Source organism: Typopeltis vanoorti, chromosome 4, assembly GCF_054136105.1.
Source record: "Typopeltis vanoorti isolate ZY-2024b chromosome 4, IOZ_Tvanoo_1.0, whole genome shotgun sequence".
NCBI classification, from domain to species: domain Eukaryota; kingdom Metazoa; phylum Arthropoda; class Arachnida; order Uropygi; family Thelyphonidae; genus Typopeltis; species Typopeltis vanoorti.
The window spans coordinates 110,491,862-110,511,422 of record NC_143552.1 but is presented as its reverse complement, the minus strand read 5'-3'; the positions used below and the strand labels follow the sequence as shown (position 1 = coordinate 110,511,422).

The following is a 19,561-nucleotide window of genomic DNA, read 5'->3' as shown; positions in this document are numbered from 1 at the left end:
AAAAAGAACGAGGTGATTGTAGAGTTGTAGAAGTTATACGTTATCCGTTCAAATCTTAAGGGGAAACGACAACATCATTTTAAGTAACAGCTAATCCACTATAATAAATTTGTACAAAAATAACGCAAACGATTACTACGAGAATAATATAATAGTTAATCATCTACTTATTTTAGTAAGTCAGTTAAGGATCAATTTCTTATTCTTGTATAGTATTTTTAGTTACACCTCATATTTTATTTTTAGGATGTTTTTCACACTTGGTTACGAAGTAAATCATACATGCCAAGAAATTGCCAATTTCTTGGCGAGTATGAATGGCAAGAAATTCCCTTCAGTTATTTTAAATGCCATTCACGGCAGTCGCTATGACTTCAGAGAAAATCGCCGTTGATCCCAGAGATGAAACTTCATTTCTGGGAAAAAATGCCCAGAAGGTAAAAGTGTAATGATTACGTGGAAATTTACAAATGCGTAAAAATACATTTAGACAAGCTTGTTGAATTACGATAAAGATCGGTTTAGATCATAATGGTACTGCATCAAATTATCACATGACAACCAGAGTGCCGAATTTTGTGGATTGTTCGTAATTCACAAAGACATACGCACGTATTGGTCATTTTTAAATGCCAATTGCCCCTCTTAAAGAAACTTTGCCATTAAAAAAGGTTCAGGTCAAGGAGAGAGCCATTATAATGTGATTGTGATATCATCTCTATAGATTATTTTTCTGTTTTTTTTTTTTTTTTTCTTAAAACGCAAAATGTTTTACTTATAATACATCTAGTATCGTCAGTGAACTAATAGTTAAATAATTTGGTTTTTCTTCTCCATAGACCAAACGTGGTCTATAGAGGAGAAGACATTGCAATTTTCAAATAACTAGAAGCCAAAAAGTATCCAAATTTCTATTGAATAATTATGTAAACTGCATTGGCCTTTCACTATACCTTTTTTTATCGTTTTGTAATATTTCTGAAATCTCCAGTTTAACAACAACAAAATGTATTTACATAAATCAACTTACTCCATTGCGACAGATGGATAAAATACTACAGACATTTAAATACAGTGAAAACAGGAAATGACGTCTGGTTTTGTGATTTTTTTTCCCTTCATTATGTGTTGTCTCAGATAAGGGGAAAAAATGGATTATTAGCTTAACTTTTAATGAAAAAAAAAAGTATGTAAAATGATTGCCAGCAAAAAAAAATAAAATAAAAAATCCAAGAGTTAGAATATATTTTTGAATAGGGACTATTTGCATCGTTTTGCCACTAAAGTGGCAAAAATCACCCAACAAATCTTTGTAAAGATCCTAGATATTATATTTCATTAAAATCAGTTAATATGGGGAACTTATGATAAAGTCATTAAATATTTTGCTGCAAAATATACCTTAAAATTTAATCCACGAACTTTTTTGACTGATATTTATATATTATAATGTATGTTTAAAATATACGTACTATGAAATATGTAGTTTTTTTAGGGGAGGATTACTGCAGTAACAAATGACGTATGTCAGAAGATATATACTTCACAACGTTATCGATGCAAAGCGAGATTGAGATAATTGCGATAATATTATGTCTGAAAAGCTTAGATAAGTGGAAATAGCCACTACGTTTAGTTAATGTCTAGAATTGCGTAGAACTACCACTTAATGGAAAGGGAATTATCTAAATGTTGATCAGGGCAATAAAAGAGGTAGACTTAACAAAGAATTGCATTAACTTCAAATGCAGTCAACCTTGCATAATACACGCATTTATTATTATAAGATAATCCAGACAAAACCAGTATACTTGCATAATGCTTTTATTCACAGCATGTTTCAATTACCTGCTTTAATTGCATGTCTTTATCAAAAATGAAAGGGTTGTAGGAAACGTGTTAAACAAGGTGTACCGAAACGTCTTCTATGTGGTCATACAGGTGATAAAGAAACTAAGTGAGCCCCACAACAGGATATTATCTCAACCCTGCGGCACGTTAAATATTCAAATTTGCATTTAGCGTGTTTGCTAACTCTCGAAAGTCATTATACGGATGAGAAGGGATTTAAAGCCTGAAGGTATTAACTGACTCCTTATGGCAAAGGCAGGTGTAACGAAGAGGTTAGATTAAACGTGTATGATGAAGTCAACAGTTACCGTTTGGTACGGTCGTGAACAACAACTAAGGTAGGAGCAATAGCGCCATCGCTGACTATGAAAATAAGGCAATTTCACTGTTGGTAGCATTGAGAATGAGAGAAATAAGGAAAAGAAATGAAGAATGTGGTATTGATTAAATAACAGCATTAATCGCATACCCTCGTTATCTCAGACATTTGAGCAAGTCGAATGAATTAGTTCAGCTGGTCTAACTACATCTTATTTTGATTGGCTGATCTACAGGTAGAACATATCAGAAATATACACTTGTGTTGACTATCTGCCGTTTAGTAGAACTTGTTATTTGATTTGTTGGCAATAAAAGAACATTCAGAAGTTACTGACCCATAAAGTAAAGCGAAAAGGGAGTGGTTTTATTTCTTCTGAAAAAAAAGAAGCATACATTTTGAGTACTTTAATGGAAATTAAAATCACTTAGAGGCAAATGAAAATAAGCAATTAAATTGATCATTAGCTATAAATGTTTATTTTATATAATATAACAAGCATTTACAGCAATGACGTCCCAGTTATCAATGTTTTCAATCGGTTGTGTTGTGTGATGAGATCTGTGTGAGAGGGCGCTATGATCGATTCTGATAAACAAGATGAATTGTTAACATCTCGGTCTATTTCTGTATATTGGATAAATGCGTTTTATAGCTCTGCAAAAATATTTACCTGGTAATTAAATTGCAAAATTAATCCTGTTTTTAACCCATGTATTTGAAAGTATCGACTAAAAGGAAGGCCAGGATTTGTGGATTCTTTAATATTTGTTCAATTTTGTATCATGATATATATATATATATATATATATATATATATATATATATATCTGAAGGTATCGATATATATATATATATATATATTTGATGATTTCACTTATGATGTAGGAATGATATAGGAATATGCCCGTAGAAAGCTATGGTACCCAAAGCATAAAAATAAATAATGAACTAGCTTATAATTATGCATTAGCACTAAGCATTTTAAAATTACTTCCACTTTAGATCACGACCATATCTTTTAATGTTCCTTTACTTAGTAAAGAGTTTCCTCTTCAAGTGTGAGTCGAAGTGGTATGTTAATTAATCGTAATGTAAGTCATTATTATATTCTCCACGCTTACGTGGCTTTGATGGTTTATCAAGTGCCCTTCATATGTCATGTCTTCAGTTGTTGGAGGTTCATTAAAGATATCTTCTATCAGCGAAAAAGGAGACGTTGAACCACTGAGATAATACATACCAAAAGTATCAAATTAAACTTACCTGAAAGATATAGCATAGTATGCAGATAGGATTAATCGCCCCGTCACAACATTAATTAAGTATCTACTACAAAGCCAAGTTACCTAACCATGACAGGCCACTCAGCCTGACACGTAAGGGATAGATAAAGACTGTCGAATTTTGTATGGCCTTGCCATTTGAATAGAAAAAAAAAAAAAAAACTAAGTTAAGTTCGGAAACCAAATTTAGATTTCTGCTTCGTGCAATGATCCCGGCTTTATGCAGTAGACTGTTTTGAAGAGGGGGGGAGGGGGAAATTGCTATAAAGTTACCTAAGAAGTTGCGTATTTTACGTCGTTTTTATCTTTCTCTCATATTTGCAAAATCTAATTCTAAAGAGATTGTAAATCTAAAACATTCTTAACCATTTATATAATCCGTAAAAATTACGTTTCTTGCAGTTTTGTATTAATTTGTTTGCAGACAGATGATCTTTGTCATTTACAAACATATTACATATATAGTGCGTGCAGTACACAAATGAACATCTATCTATATGATCATTTTCCAACTAAATTGTGTTTTCATCTGGTTAACTGCTATTAACAATATAATTTATCATTTGCTATGGTACAATGACACAAACCAGATATAGTTTCAAGTAGTCATATACGAGTATAATATGATTGTTATGTTGTACTGTATGTCTGAATAGGAAAATATTCGAGAAACACCCGACACATGCGCGATAAATTGTGATAAACTAATATCAATCTGCTAGCTACACTTTAGATAGATAAGAATAGTTCTCTGACTAGTAAGACTAAGTTTGGCAGCAAGTTTTTAGGTGATGTTATGCATATCGGTTTGGCCAAAATTGTAGTTATTGAGAATATACATCAACAGCTCTCCCACTGATTGTTACTTTGTGTGTTTCGGTTTTCACCTGACAAACCTACCTCGAACACATAGTTAGGCAGAGAGTAGGAATTTAATCCGTGGAAGAATTGCCAGCTCAATAGTAATGTCATCTTTAGTGGCAGTGACACAATGGTTTGTCACACCGACAATAAGGACATTACACACATCGTCTGAAATTTTTTTTAAAAAAAATTAACAGAGTCGCAATATCAGCTGAGACAGCATAGTTTGAATAATATATGCCGAATAATGTAATTTTGAGTTGAATGGTGAAACCATAAATTAAAGATGCCAAGAAATTATATTCTTCGTTTCATCCTTTATCCAAATGAAGCGAACAATGCGTTGAAGTCACTTCACGACTGGGCTACTTGTATAGAGAAGCTAATGACGTCATAAATTGCCTTAGTATCCTATAATGCAATGCACATATCCTTACGGACATGTATAATGCTATGCATTACGGGAAGGGCCACTACCCAGACCGGTTTTGACCTTTATTGAGATCTTATCACTTCCAGATCAGGCTCCTACTGGTGAGATCCTAGTACTCTGTTGTTAGAGGTTAAACCACTCTGGGTAGTGACCCTTCCCCATAAGGATATGTGCTTTGCATTATGGGATACTAAGGCAAGTGATATGAAGTTATAAGCTTCTATATACGAGTTTCCCCAGTCCTGAAAATAGTTCAGGCGCAAAGTTGTTTGCTTACACTTAGATAAAAGATTAAACCAATTATATAATTTCTTGGTATCTTTAATTTTTAGTATAATCAAGTGGGAAATTTTTAATAGCTAACTTTAATCCAGAGTATTTTAATAATAAGGGGTAACACCTTTCTTTAATTCATATATGAAAATATGACTTCAACAGTACTTCAACCTTGGTATCACTTTTAACAGCAGAGTGTTAAGTCCTGGGTGGGTTGCTTACTTGGGAAATGGAATAAAACCAGGTTTCAAATTGCTTGGTATTGGTATTTTTAACATTTATTATACCCAAGGTAAAAATACTTTCTACATTTATATATCTCCTCCAGAGATTTTTATTTAATAAGGTTAAAACACCTTATGGTAACTTGTTCTGGTAAAATACTTATAAGCTCTGTATTACTAAATCTTGGTATTTCTAGCCTGGCTCCCACTGACGAGACCTCAATAAAGGTCGAAGCCGGTCTGGGTAGTGGCTCCTTGCCTTTAATACAAAACATCATGCATTCCCTTCTTGGGGATGTGTTTTGGCATTAAGGGTAAATATTAAGATTAGTGATCAGAGCTTATGCCACCTTTACCACGAGTTGCCTTGGTCTTGCACTACCTGTAGGATCAGCTAGACTTGCATCACTTGCAGGCGCAAACTTGACTTGTTTGTCTGTTTGCTTACTTGGGAAATGGAGTAAAACCAGGTTTAAAATTGCTTGGTATTTTTAACATTTATTATACCCAAGGTAAAAATACTTTCTACGCTTACAGCTCGCGACCATGTACTCCCTTCTGTGGCGTGGTAGAAACTGTGGGGCACCACTTCTATCACTGCCCGCCAGTACAGCGTGTTTGGCGTAGACTGGCCGAGGTGCTGGAGATCCTGGTGCTCACACGCTGAAGTAGTCCTGCTACAGTTCCCGCCCCCGATAACCAAAAAAAGGAAACACCTGATTTTCCTACTAAATGTGATCAAACATCACATCTGGAAAATCAGGAAAAAACACCTTCTCACTGAGGAGGACCACATTTATCTCCGAATTAGGAACTGTCTCTCCGCCGTTTCCTGGAGCAGGAAAGGTACCTGCTGGGCGAAGACCGGTTCCTGAGGAGATGGCGCGGCCCACCAACCATCTGCAAGATCATACGGGGGGGGGGAGAATACATGTGTGTGCATTTATAACCGTTTCGTGTTGTAGGTGTGGGAGCGCTTTCGTACCCTCCCCCAAACCAACATCCATGTTATAGATTTCTATCCAGTTCTCTATTCCCAGTTTAAGGCTTCTGTCCCTAGGTCGGGGTTGACCTGAACAAACCCGGACTGCGAAGGCCAACACCAAAGTGGTCCCAAGCCCTTTTCAGGGCCAGGTCATCCCCCTTCTTATTCCTGGTTATACAGTTCTGGGTTTGCTCGGCAAACCCATTCCTCTCTAGAAATGTTTTCCGCATAGTCCTAAATTATATTTACTCTCCTTTGTTTTTCCTTTTTTAAAAGTGAAAAATCAACGACCGTTTTAGAAACACCCCTGGGGGGATTAACAGCTAAAACAGGTCAGCTGAGGCCTCTTTTACTTACTCTACTACTACTATGCACTCTATCTTTATTTCCTCTCCTACTATCTGCTGAATCTCAGCCTATCTTACACCACAGGCCAATGATGAGATACGTTGAACTCACAAATTATTATTATCTGTGCGTATCAGCTTAACAGGCTAAGAGCAAATTGTAATATCTGTTCTTCACCGTTGATATCGATACGAGTTCCATCGGGGCTCAAGATATTTAACCGGCAAATTACAGATCTTCCTAAACCCCAGACTGGGGCAATATCAAACACTCGGTGGTGGGAATAGTGTTAGTCCACCCCCCCCATCAGCTATGGCCAAGTCTTTGCCGCGCACGCAGACCCTCGGCATAGAAGTTAAAGCCGACCTACAACCTGGATGTTTGGCTAAAGCCCTCATCGAAAGCGTCGGTGCTGACCAGCTTTTTGGTTTTACTCCCTTCGGTGGTGGCCGTTTTCAAGTAGTCGTTAGAAGTGTACAAACCAGAGACAAACTACTCGGAGAATTCGAATGTAATGGAAAAACAATAGTCCCATTTTTGGTAGGAAGCATTACCAAATTACTTAAAATCCCCAGATTCCCTTTATTAGAATATATTGAAATTCGGGAAATGGGACGTTGTACGCAACGTGGAAGTTCTAAATGATGCAGACAACCCCAAATGGAAGTCGGGCGAAGTCACCATCTCCCTCGAGATGAAAATGCCAGTTCCCAACTTTATTGTTATTGGATCTGCTAGAGTAATGATAAATTACCCTGGCGTAAAAAAACAATGTTTTAGATGTGGTGCCTTCACCCACCTTGGGGCTGACTGCCCGAAAACGAAGTGTAAAAATTGCCTTACAGCAGGCCATACACTCAAACAGTGCCAGTCAACCTGTTTAAAATGTGGTACCAAAGACCACAAAGTGGACACCTGCCCATCAAGAACGCATGCAGAAAGGATGGGAGGTGCTATTATACCAGCCTCAGTAGAGAAGCCTGAAACCATGGAGCAAGAAGACTTCCCTGTCCCTCGATCTCCACCTTTAGAAACTGAAGATGCTGCCACGCAAAATTCAGAAGGAAGAAAAAACAAGAAGAAGCAGCATAACACAAATAAAAATCCCAACAAGCATTTTCTATTTTTTCTTCTTATTTTCCGGAAACTGAAGAAAATAAGAATGATGACACAGAAGTAGAAAAAATGGAAGATAGCAACAAAACGACCAATGAGCCCAGAAGAAGAAGAAATTAAGAAACCCAAACTAGCTAATATAATTCCACCAGAAGAGTCGGGGAAAGAAGGAAACCAACCATAACAAAAGAGAAGTTATGGACAAATCACACGACGAAGAAACTCTCCGTGGAACAGTCGGGGAGGCAATGATGAATGCCTTTATCAGAGATCCTGAAACCTCACAAAAACTCCAAACAGCAATAGAAAATCTAGGGGAACCTTGGCTCCTCATCTCAACTAAGACAAGTCTTAATGTTCGAATGGGGAGACCTCCTCATTAAAGACATCACCAGGCTCACTCCAGAACAGCTAAATGGTTTCTTAGACCTAAAAAAGGAAGAAACAATGGCGCTGTATGACACTCTCGTCCGAATTACAAAAGGTCAGGAAGAGCATTTGATCTCGGAGATTGTGAAGCTCAACAACGAATAATTTTTGGCTAAACACTATTCTCTCTATACAGTTCACAGAGGTGGGAGTCGGTCTGATAGAACCCGAGCTGCGAAGGCTTACATCGAGGCGATGCAGCTCCTTGTGAGCTGCATCACTCGTACCAGATCCTTCCCCCACCTCTAAGTTTACCTTTCTATTCTTTTCCATATATATATATATATATATATATATATATTATTTTTTTTTTTGACTTTTCTCGATACTTATGTTATATTTTTGTTTGTTATTTTCCTTTTCAGGATTTTTCCTTTTTCTAAAGTGAAAAATCAACGACCGTTTTAGAAACGCCCCTGGGAGGGCAAACAGCTAAAACAGGTCAACTGAGGCCTGTTTTACCTACTCTATCACTATGCACTCTATCTTTATTTCCTCTCCCACTATCTGCTGACTCTCAGCCTATCTTACTCTACAGGCCGATGATGAAATTTGTTGAACTCACAAATTATTATTAGTAGTACTAAAACGACTGGATGTACGACGATTCGCACTTACCCAAAATTATTAAAAGTTCTCTAATTTAACTTTGCTGTCAGCATATATGCATATCACATTGCTTTTGTATACGCATCCTAGCGTCGCCATTAGTCGGCAAGCAAAGTTTATCACCAATACGCAATAGCCGCTGCTAATTCACTCACTTCTAACTTATCACAGCCTTTGGCACGTTAGTTGCTAATCAGCAGTCGAAGTATTCGTTTCTCCTGTTGCATTTTTTGTATCTCGTCGTAACCCTCGCATTTCCAGTAAGAGAAGTAAAACTACTGATGAAAATTCCAACATTAAAAAGAAGGCGAGGAAAGCTTTAAATTTAGATGTTAAAATGATGGTCATCAAAACATATGATAAGGAAACAACAAGAAGATAAATACGGCGAGCATACATTTAACGCTAGTAAAGATTGGTTTTATCGATTCAGAAGCCGATTTAACTTACATAACATACGAATAACGGGAGAAGCTGCTAGTTCCGATTTTGAAACTCCCGAAAATTTCAAGAAAAATCTGAAAGAGATGATAAAAGATGAAGACTATTTGCTAGAGCAGATTTTTAACGTAGATGAAACCGGAATGTTCTGGAAAAGAATGCCAGAACGAACTTACATTCACAGAGAAGCTACATAGGCGCCTGGTTTTAAAGCATTTAAAGATAGGATTACGCTTCTTCTTCTTCTTCTTCTTGGAGGAAATGCTGCTGGTTTTAAATTAAAACCATTTCTTGTTTACCGTTCACAAAACCCCAGAACTTTGAAAAACATTGACGAGAATAAGTTGTTCGTTTACTACAGGAGTAATCCTAAGACTTGGATGACAATTGTTTTATTCGAAAACTGGTTCTTAAATTGTTTTATTCCAGAAGTACGTGCCTACTGTCTTGAGAAAAAAAAACAAAAAAAAACATTCCTTTTAAAATTCTATTGCTGCTTGTCGATGCTCCAGGACATCCTCTTCACATCGGCGATTTGAATGAAAATATAAATGTGATGTATCTACTGTCCAATACAACAGCGGTGATTCAACCTATGGATCAAGGTTCGATTGCTACATTCAAGACATATTATCTGAAAATTACATTTTCTCAAGCAATAACAGCAATGGGCAACGATGCTACAACATTACGCGATTTTTGGAAAAATTACGATATTAACCAAGGTATCCAGAACATTGGAACTTCGTAGAAGGAAGTATCGGAACAACGTATGCGAGGAATTTGGAAGAAGTTACTACCGCAGGAGACATTCGAACAGTACAATGAGCATAGTATGTTAGAACAAATCGGTGACTAAATCATTGAAATAGCAAGAAAACTGGATCTAGAAATCAATATTACCAATATAGAAGAATTAGCAGATCAAGAAGAAGGTGAACTGACTGATGAAGACTTGATTTTCCAAAACGAAACAGTTGTAGAAGGAATAATGAAGAAGAGAAATCGTTAAAAAATTTACTGTAAAAGGATAAGGTGAAGTATTTTCTAAACTAAATCAAGGATTTCAACTACTCGAAAATATGGATCAAGACACTGATCGCTTCGCCAAAGTCGAAAAGCAAATTCGAGAAGCAGTCAGACGTTGAAAGTGGAAAAACTTTCAAATGGTGAAACCAGTTAAATAGCATGCTGTGTTAACACTTTTCTCATACAAGTATCTGTTTCAATGGTAATCATCTAAATTTCCAGACTATATGGAGCGAGTGTTTAGCGTATGTAGTCTCAAACCAACAGGCTTCGGGTTCGAATCCTGCTGTGGGTATAGATGTTTGTGATGGTCTTTAAATGGGAGATGATTTTCTTCGCCCACTGACAGGCTACTTATTGGAGACCTGAAGTGGTTCAAAAATGTCTTGTCTGGTGTCTAGAGCAGAGTTTGCGGACCAGATAAAAATGAATAAAAAAATAAAAATTATTTAGAAAATAGGGAAAAAATCCCTAACATTACCATTTGCTTTGCTTTCCTCGGGTAAGTTTTTTATTTTCAATGCTTTCACTTTGATAAATAATTACGAGTAAATTTTTACTGACCATTTTTTTTCGCTCGTTCTATTTGGAAATTTATTTCCATTTTATGAAAAATAAATGTAAAAAATATTGTATTTGCACGTTCTTTGTGGTTTATAGGCAGACGGCGCTGTTTTTTTTTTTTTTTTTTTTTTTGGGTCGTTCCATTGGCCAAGTGATAGTGACGTCACATAGAGTATGTTATCTCGAGTGAGTGATGCATGATTTCTATGAAGAGGGAAGGAGTGTTAGAAAAGATTATTTGGAAAAGGAAACATTAAGCTCTCAATGGTTGAGGATTATCACAATATAACCACATATGCAAATTTCAAATCGGATCTTTTTAAAATGCGAAGCTCACCTGCAAACGGTTGTAGACTTATTTATAGAAACATACATGTTGGCGAGGCTAATGCGTTAGATAATCCGGTTTCCCTTTCTCTAGAGACTAGAGTGGAACTTTCCAAGAGACTTCTGGTCTTCTTCAGTAGCAGGATGATGACGGTTAAAACAAATATTTAAATGATAATGAGGTATAGCTGAAAAACTGTATGCAGTTTATAAAGATCGTTATAGGTTCGATTCGAGTTTTTGACCGAGGGAATTTCAGAAATATCTGACACAGGCAAGTCACTTTTTTTCCCTTCCGGCTAAGGTTTTTTTTTTTTAATTACGCAACTCAGAAAAATCGACCACCGAACCCACACTATTTAGAATAGTACCAATTGGGGTTAGGAACATGACATGGCTGCAGTTGTCTGACGTACTCTCGTAAAATCTACAAATCGTCGGTAGCCAAGAACACTCAACGATTGGTGACGGCTCCGAGTGGGGAGACCAGCTGCCTACAGAAAAGTTAAGGCTAAAAAAAAGTTATTTTTGAGGAATAAAATAAGCATCAAAGGATTTATTTATTTATTTTAAATAAGAACAATGATCGTAACACTGTCAATGCTTCATCTGCTGTGTCCCTTCTCAAAATAATATTTCGACCAATTACAGCGGTTGATCGTCAACTGTTACATAAAAAAAAAAAAAAACGAAGGCAAGGATAAGAGTATATTTCACAATCACGTCTTACTGAATGAGAGGCCAAAAGAAACCAATATGGATAAGAAAACGTAATCTTAAAAAAAAAAAAAAAAAAAAAAAGTAGGAAGTTCAGAGAAAAGTAGAATAACTTCCTTTTACTGAAGAAAGTGGTAGCTATTTGAGAAGATTGCTCCTGCTGATAACAAGTTTAATGTAGGGGTGGAATCGCTGCTATTGTGAACTGAAGCAAGTACAGAACGATGAACTGTGTAATCCACCTTTATAACATAAGGAAAGAGCAGAAAGAAGCAGTAATGTTGAAAGAGAAAGCGATAAAACAAACATTTTCAGTCTTCTTTCATAGACAACATTTATCACAGTGAAGAAAAACGGAAAAGAAAGTACAGAACAAATTTTATTTCGCAATTTTCTCTTTTTTTTTAGTCTTTAAACTGGGAGATCACTGATACTGTGATTTCTAAGAAAAGAATTGCACAACAATGGCCGCGTCACTGGGGATGTAAAAGGCACAAAATCAAGACTGAATAGAATGCTGCAGATTCTATTTTTGTGATAAGTGAAATTATATATTTCCATGAATGCATACTCTTAAGGAGTTACAAGGCACACGAGACTACAGCGAGTGTTAACATTCGTGATACAATAGACCTAATTTGCATTGCCATTGAAACCATGTACAGTATAATGAAGTTTCTAATAATCAATTTGGTCACCATATCTCTTTCACCGGAAGACCCGATTTTATTGGTACAGTTTGGCATTCTACAGAATTAATGTTATTTATTTAAAACTTCCAAACATTCTTATTTTTAATGCTATTTATACATTTGTTACGAGATACTGTTTAAGCATTATTAACATAAAATACCGTACACATAATTTCTTAATTTATTTATCTACTTATTAGGAAGTTGTGTTTTTGATAGCGTGAGAATGTTAGGTCATACAATCATAAAGAGGTTGGACTCTCTCTCTCTCTCTCTCTCTCTCTCTCTCTCTCTGACATGGGATAGCAGGCCGATAATATGCAAATACCACCTCAATGAAAGGGTAGAAAAGTGTAATTAGAAGTAAGATGATCAGTGATCGAAGAAGAGGATAGTTTAGTTTTTCTTTAAAAAATTAAGTGTGCTTTGGCCGATTAAAAATACTCTTCATTGAAATCGGATCTAAGATCACGTATATTAGTAAAGTGACTAGAAAAATTTTGAGAGGTTTATCTTTTCCGTGCTGTCAAGTGGGATAACATTGACGCAATTTTTCATGTTTTTTTAATATAATGTATTTACGCTTTTCGTGAAATATGTGCACAAAAATTGTTTAAAATAGTTTTAAATAATTATAGGATACTAGAATTAGTCAAGTACCTAAATACACATTTCTGTGTGTAAATTGCATGTGTCCTCCTAGCCAACTTGCCTGGTTGCGCGATGAAAAATCTTACTTTCCGAAGGCGAAACCCTGCCACATCTGTATGGGACCGGCTAACTCATCTGCAACCGAAAAGCTCTGATGAAGGTTCTTCGCATCCAAGACGGGATTAAAACCATGTCTTTCCAACCTAAGAACATCGTCGAAACTGTCTGAAATGCGGAGACTCTTTACAGAATACCTAAAGGCTTTTTTTTTTTTTTTTTTTTTCCCCTTTGGTCCAAGAATTCCAGACAATAGCTTAAAATTGACTTTATTTTGAATTTTAGAAAAAAATGTTTATGTATTTTTTTTAAATAAATATATTTGTAATACCAATAAAAATATCGGATATTGGTTAGGCAATAGGCCGGACTAAGTGTGTATTTTCTCTGTACATATGCGCACGATATTAAACTTGAATAAACAATTGTTATACCTTTCTGTTTGTGACTTGATTATTTTCCATATTTGGCCTATAGAGCAGGGATTCCGAATTATCTAACCTTAGCCCACCTATGGTTCCATTAGAACCATGGGCTAAGATTAGAAACAAGTGAGATTATATATTTGGTTTTATCTTTTATCCAAGTGTAAGCAAACAAAGTTTGCGCCTGAAGTATTTTCAAGACTGGGGAAACTCGTGGCAAAGGTGGTATAACTTCTCATCACTTGCCTTAGTATCCCATAATGCAAAGCACATCTCCTTACGAACATGTATAATGCTATGCATTAAGGGAAGGGTCACTACCCAGACCGGTTCCGACATTTATTGAGGTCTCATCAGTGGAAGCCAGATCCAGAGGTGATGATACTAAGTTGGAAGTAATGGAGAAGTCATATTTCCATATACCAGTTGCCAAAAGGTATCACAGCTTATTATTAAAATTCTCTGGATTAGGGATGAGTTGATGGAAGTGTTTTCACTTGGCTATGCTACCAATTATATATTTGGTTTAATCCTTTATCCAAGTGTAAGCAAACAAAGTTTGCGCCTGAAATATTTTCAGGACTGGGGCAACTCGTGGCAAAGGTAGTATAACTTCTCGTCATTTGCCTTAGCAAAGGTCGAAACCGATCTGGGTAGTGACCCTTCCCTTAATGCATAGCATTATACATGTCCGCAAGGAGATGTGCTTTGCATTATGGGATAGTAAGGCAAGTGATGAGAAGTTATACCACCTTTGCTACGAGTTGCCCCAGTCCTGAAAATACTTCAGGCGCAAACACTTCGATAAAGGATTAAACCAAATATATAATTGGTAGCATAGCCAAGTGAAAAAACTTCCATCAATTGAGATTATCATTAAAACATACAAAATGGGGTTATCTCTATTGCAATTTATTTCTCTGGGAAATTCTGATATGGCTTATTTTAATTATAGTCTAGAAACAAACATTTTAAGCCGTTTAAACTGTGTTCTAAAATTCTACAAACATTATATATAATTTTAAACTCTCTATAATAATAATAACACGATTATGTTTTAATAATGAGCTGTTAGTGGAGCTTACTGTGCACAGTCGGCTTTACTACATGAAACACAGGATTAATTCGACCCTGTTATATCCTTCTTTCAGTTAAGCCGCTACGATCTTTAAGAATGATGGAGATGTCTTCATATTCTAAATACCAGTCTGTACGATATATTTATAAATTTTATATACTTGATTTTTGTTCAGCAGTCAATTTCTTTGCATGATGAATATCTGGAAGAGCAAACTTACATGAAATTCGCAGGCAAAAAATGGTTTTGAAATTACCGAAGTGCTAAACTATGCTCATGATGATAACCCATTTTCAGACCCGGAGTTGATGAATCAGTTAAATGCTTTTAATAAGATAGAGATGTTATCGTTCCAGTATTATGATTGGCTAAAAATGCTTGTTTTAGCCAATTCATGAATAGCGCTGCGAGGACCACAGGCTTCTTTGAGCCTACATAAAAAGATGGAATGAAATTTGTAATATTTGAAGTCTGTAATATGAAAAAAGAAATCAATTTAGATGGAGGTTTTATACGAAGATATATTTGACAGTTTATGCATACTTTACAATAGGATTTACAGGATTGTGAACGTATAAGAACATATAATTTGACGTTCTTTTCTTTAATTGGGAAAAAATTGATAAGATAATCAATACTGAATCAGATAATGGGATGCTGATTATAGGATTTTGAACGTAACATGGAATTAGCGTCGTTTCAGAATAGCATGAAATAAGAGCAATCAGCAAACAAGTTTGCAAAAGACTGTCACTTCAATTTTTTTTTTTTTCGTTATCCTTTCTCTGCAAAAATTCACTGACATTCAAGTTTCTTAATACTCAAAAAAAAAAAAAAAAAAAAAAGCTGTGAGATCATTGGACAACAAGAGTGTATGTGTCTGCATACACATACACTCTTGTTGATATGCAGGCGGATTTGCGTATAAGTTAATATTGAATATGATTTTAACTTTAATCTTAGACAACCATCTCTGTAAGAGTTAGAAGTTTCGGTTATACGATGAGAAATTTCTTCCTATTAGATTTACATTAGAAATAGGCATTATATCTTGACGAAAAGTTTCGAATTCAAGACTATTAAAACATCATTTTAATTCAAGACAGTATGGGTTAAAATGATGTATTTTAATATATCACTGTGCGAAGTTTTAAAATTATTTCGCTGTAATTCACTGTCACAAAACTTAGAACTAAAATGATTATATAAAGCGTCCTGTATAAATAACGAATCAAACAACAATTATTCTGAAGGAAGAACCTAAAAGCTTCCCTCGTAAATTACCTTACTTATAATCAACACAAGAGAAATAATAGTATATTACCTCACATTAAATAATATATAATATAATAATGACTTTAAAACAATATAAGAAATAAAGTAAATTACCTTACATTAAGAATGACATAATTTTAATATACAGGTTAATATACATTAACCTTTGGGAAGCGTTGGTTAATATACATTAACCAGCGCTTCCCAAACTGTGGGCCGTAGCCCCTTTTGAGGCCGTTAGTTTTGTTGAGGTGGGGGGGGGGGGCGTGAAATAATGAAAACAAATTTAAAATGTTTTAAGACTAAGGTTGTCATGTCAAATGTGTATGCAAGATGCTAAAAGTGTAATATTTGCATTTGATTTTTGCGATATTCGCTGTGTATGTTTTGTATTGAATATAAATATAAATACAATAAATATAAATATTATATAATAATATAATGTACGTCTGTTTTACGAATTTTATTTTCGATGGGGGCTAAAATACTTTAATTTTTAATTTTGAAGCAGACCTAAAAAAAAATAGCCTTCGGAAATTTTCTGTTTTAATAATATTACGTTTTCTAATATTTTATTTATATAAAAATTAAAATGGTGTATTTACTCGTTTCCATAAATTAAATTTTAAAATTAAAAAAAATTGAAAATATTTAATATATATTGCAGAATAAATTTAATTTTTTATTTTTATTTAAATTTATAATGATATAAAGAATGACAAGAAGTGTATAAGTAAACTGTTATTATCTGGTTCTTCCACATAAAAGCGATATTTCGTTTATTTTTATGTTCCCGTGGCTGCATATATATTTGTCCCTATTACGTGTGGTATAGTATAGTATGTGAATACGCATCATGCAATACATTTAGGATAAGGACAAAAAAAAGTAATGAACTGGATAAAAAAAGGAAAGAGACCGGCGAAGGTGGGAGTCTAGATGATGAATATTAAAAAGTTAATCCGAATTTTTTAGTATTCATCATTTAAAAGGAATAAATATTTTAAACGAAAAAAAATGTACTTTACGCAAGTACTTTATAAGTAAAACTTTAGGGTATTTCCCAATGTATAAATAAAAATTAAATGCCTATTTTAAGTAAAGTAAATCCAATGCCCTATTTTACATATGGTCCTCTAGATTTTTTTTATAAACAAGATAGATACTACAGCGCTGCATTTTAAAAGTACGCATCAAAGATGAATGGAGTTCAGATAAATAAAGCATGCCCCGCTTTGTTCCCTTATCGCTACCAGATGACGAGAGCGATGAATGAGGAAATGCTTCATCGAGAATGCAGTAAGGATACAAGTACCGACAAATTCAAGGTCATCTACATGCATTTACTGTTATGAGCCGCTGATGTCATCAATGGAAAACTTTTAAAAAAAATCCATCATATCATATCACTCTTAAAACTCCGTCTTTGAAAGTTGTTTTAATCTTAGAAATAGGTTAAAATTTCAGCATATTTTCTCATTTATAACATTCCTTTTGCATTACGATATTATACAAATGAACTGTGTATATCTATAGAAATCGATTATATAGCCTTATTTTAGAGCAGCGCTTCCTAATCTGTGGGCCGCGGTCCCCTTCGGGGCCATTAGTTTTGTTGACGGGGCCGTGAAATAATGAAAACAAATTTAAAATGTTTTAAGACTAAGTGTGCCATGTCAAATGTGTATGTAAGATGCTAAAAATGTAGGGTTTAGGATAATTTTGATGCAGACTTAAAAAAAATAGCCTTCGGAAATTTTCTGTTTTAATAATATTACGTTTTCTAATATTTTATTTATATAAAAATTAAAATGGTGTATTTACTCGTTTCCATAAATTAAATTTTAAAATTAAAAAAAAATTGAAAATATTTAATTTGCATTTGATTTTTGCAATATTCGCTGTGTATGTTTTGTATTGAATATAAATATAATAAATATTATAATGACATATGCTGTATTACGATTTTTTTTTCCGATGGGGACCGTGAAATATTTTAATTTTTGCAAAGGGGTCTTTACATCCATAAGTTTGGGAAGCACCGTTTTAGAGTACTATAATGTTGCAAATAAAAGTGGAAATTCTATACGCTATCATTTTTCGCATACTGCATTTTCGTTTAATATTTTAAATAATATTTCGTCCATAAAAACATAAGAATTATTTATTTTTTATTATAAGAGAAGAATAGTCCCGTACAGAGAAAAATGTTAAAGGTAAGTTTAAGAATATCATATTATTTCCCCATTGACGACAGGTGGCGATGCCGTCCAAGTGGATAGCGTAACCACTCTCCAATCAACAGGTTGTGGGTTTGAATCCCCACCATGGGCATAGATGGTTATGATTGTCTTACTAATTCTGTGTGGAAAGGGCATCGACGACCCTATTGCTTTACTTCCAAATCCAAAATCCAATGAGGTACGAAAGGAACCATACGGTGTCCAATAAGAGACGACAAAAGCGAAAAATTAAGCACCACTGACAGCATCAATTGACCCAGATCTTGGTTTTTCCTCTAGATCTTTTTCCATCCTGGCGTCAAACACCGCATTTGCAAAACTTCTTTTCCCATTCTACAGTATGTAAATGACCACACCACCTTAGATTAGCTTTGTTCACATATTCTTTCATGTCAACGAATTCGAGTTTCTAATAACTTCCTTTTAACACGACACTGCCATTGACATCTGTCCACTTTCATTATTTTTCTCAAAACCTCATATCTGTGTCTGGTCTTTTATCAAGTGTCTTATCTCTAATCCTACTCTCAGATCCATAAGTTAAACTAATTTATAGACTGCAAATTGAGAGTGCAGATCAGTGGCGGCTCGTACATAAGCACTGCGACACTGCAGCACCCCCTAGGAAAAAATTAACATTTGTTTGTGTTTATAAATAATAACAATGCTTACAACATTATATAAATGCAATACAACATGTTAAAAGTTACAGTTTATGTTTCGAAATTGATTGAATAGTTAATAATTGGAATTGTTCGATTAACGCTTTAGATTACGAAACAAATGCACTGCGATCTAGCGCAGTGTCGGAATTCTCACGTTCGGCCAATTGCAGCTAGACTGGCCGATATTCGTTAGCGCTTGTCATTGCACGTTACAAGTGATTCCGACTGCTCGTTTGGGGATAAATCGAGCATACGATTTATCTGTCGCTTACAGATAAATCGTATGCTCGCACGCATTATTTCTGTGAGATACGAAACTTTTATTATTGGTGCGTGTTCGTGGTGAGGGTGAACTATTTTTTGTAAATCTTATTTTATTTTGTTAAAATAACATATAATTAATTATTTATTATTGATACATGGCTGAATTATGACGAATTATGACTCAATTATCGTTACACGAAACAAATGCACTGCGATCTAACGCAGTGTCAGAATTATCGCGTTCGGCCAATTGCAGCTAGACTCGCCGATATTCGTTAGCGCTTGTCATAGAACGTAACAAGTGATTCCGACACTGCTCGTTTTGGGAAGTGTCGCTTACAGGTAAATTGCTTGCATGCGCGCGTTATTTCCGTGAGATACGAAACTTTTATT

At 34.9% G+C, this 19,561-nt stretch overlaps 1 protein-coding gene across 2 annotated transcripts in view; it reads right to left on the bottom strand.

The window, feature by feature from the left end:
• The window catches only part of RapGAP1 (Rap GTPase activating protein 1), a 457,436-nt gene that overhangs the window by 398,745 nt on the left and 39,130 nt on the right, over positions 1-19,561 (bottom strand). The gene's annotated exons all lie outside the window — the stretch shown is intronic.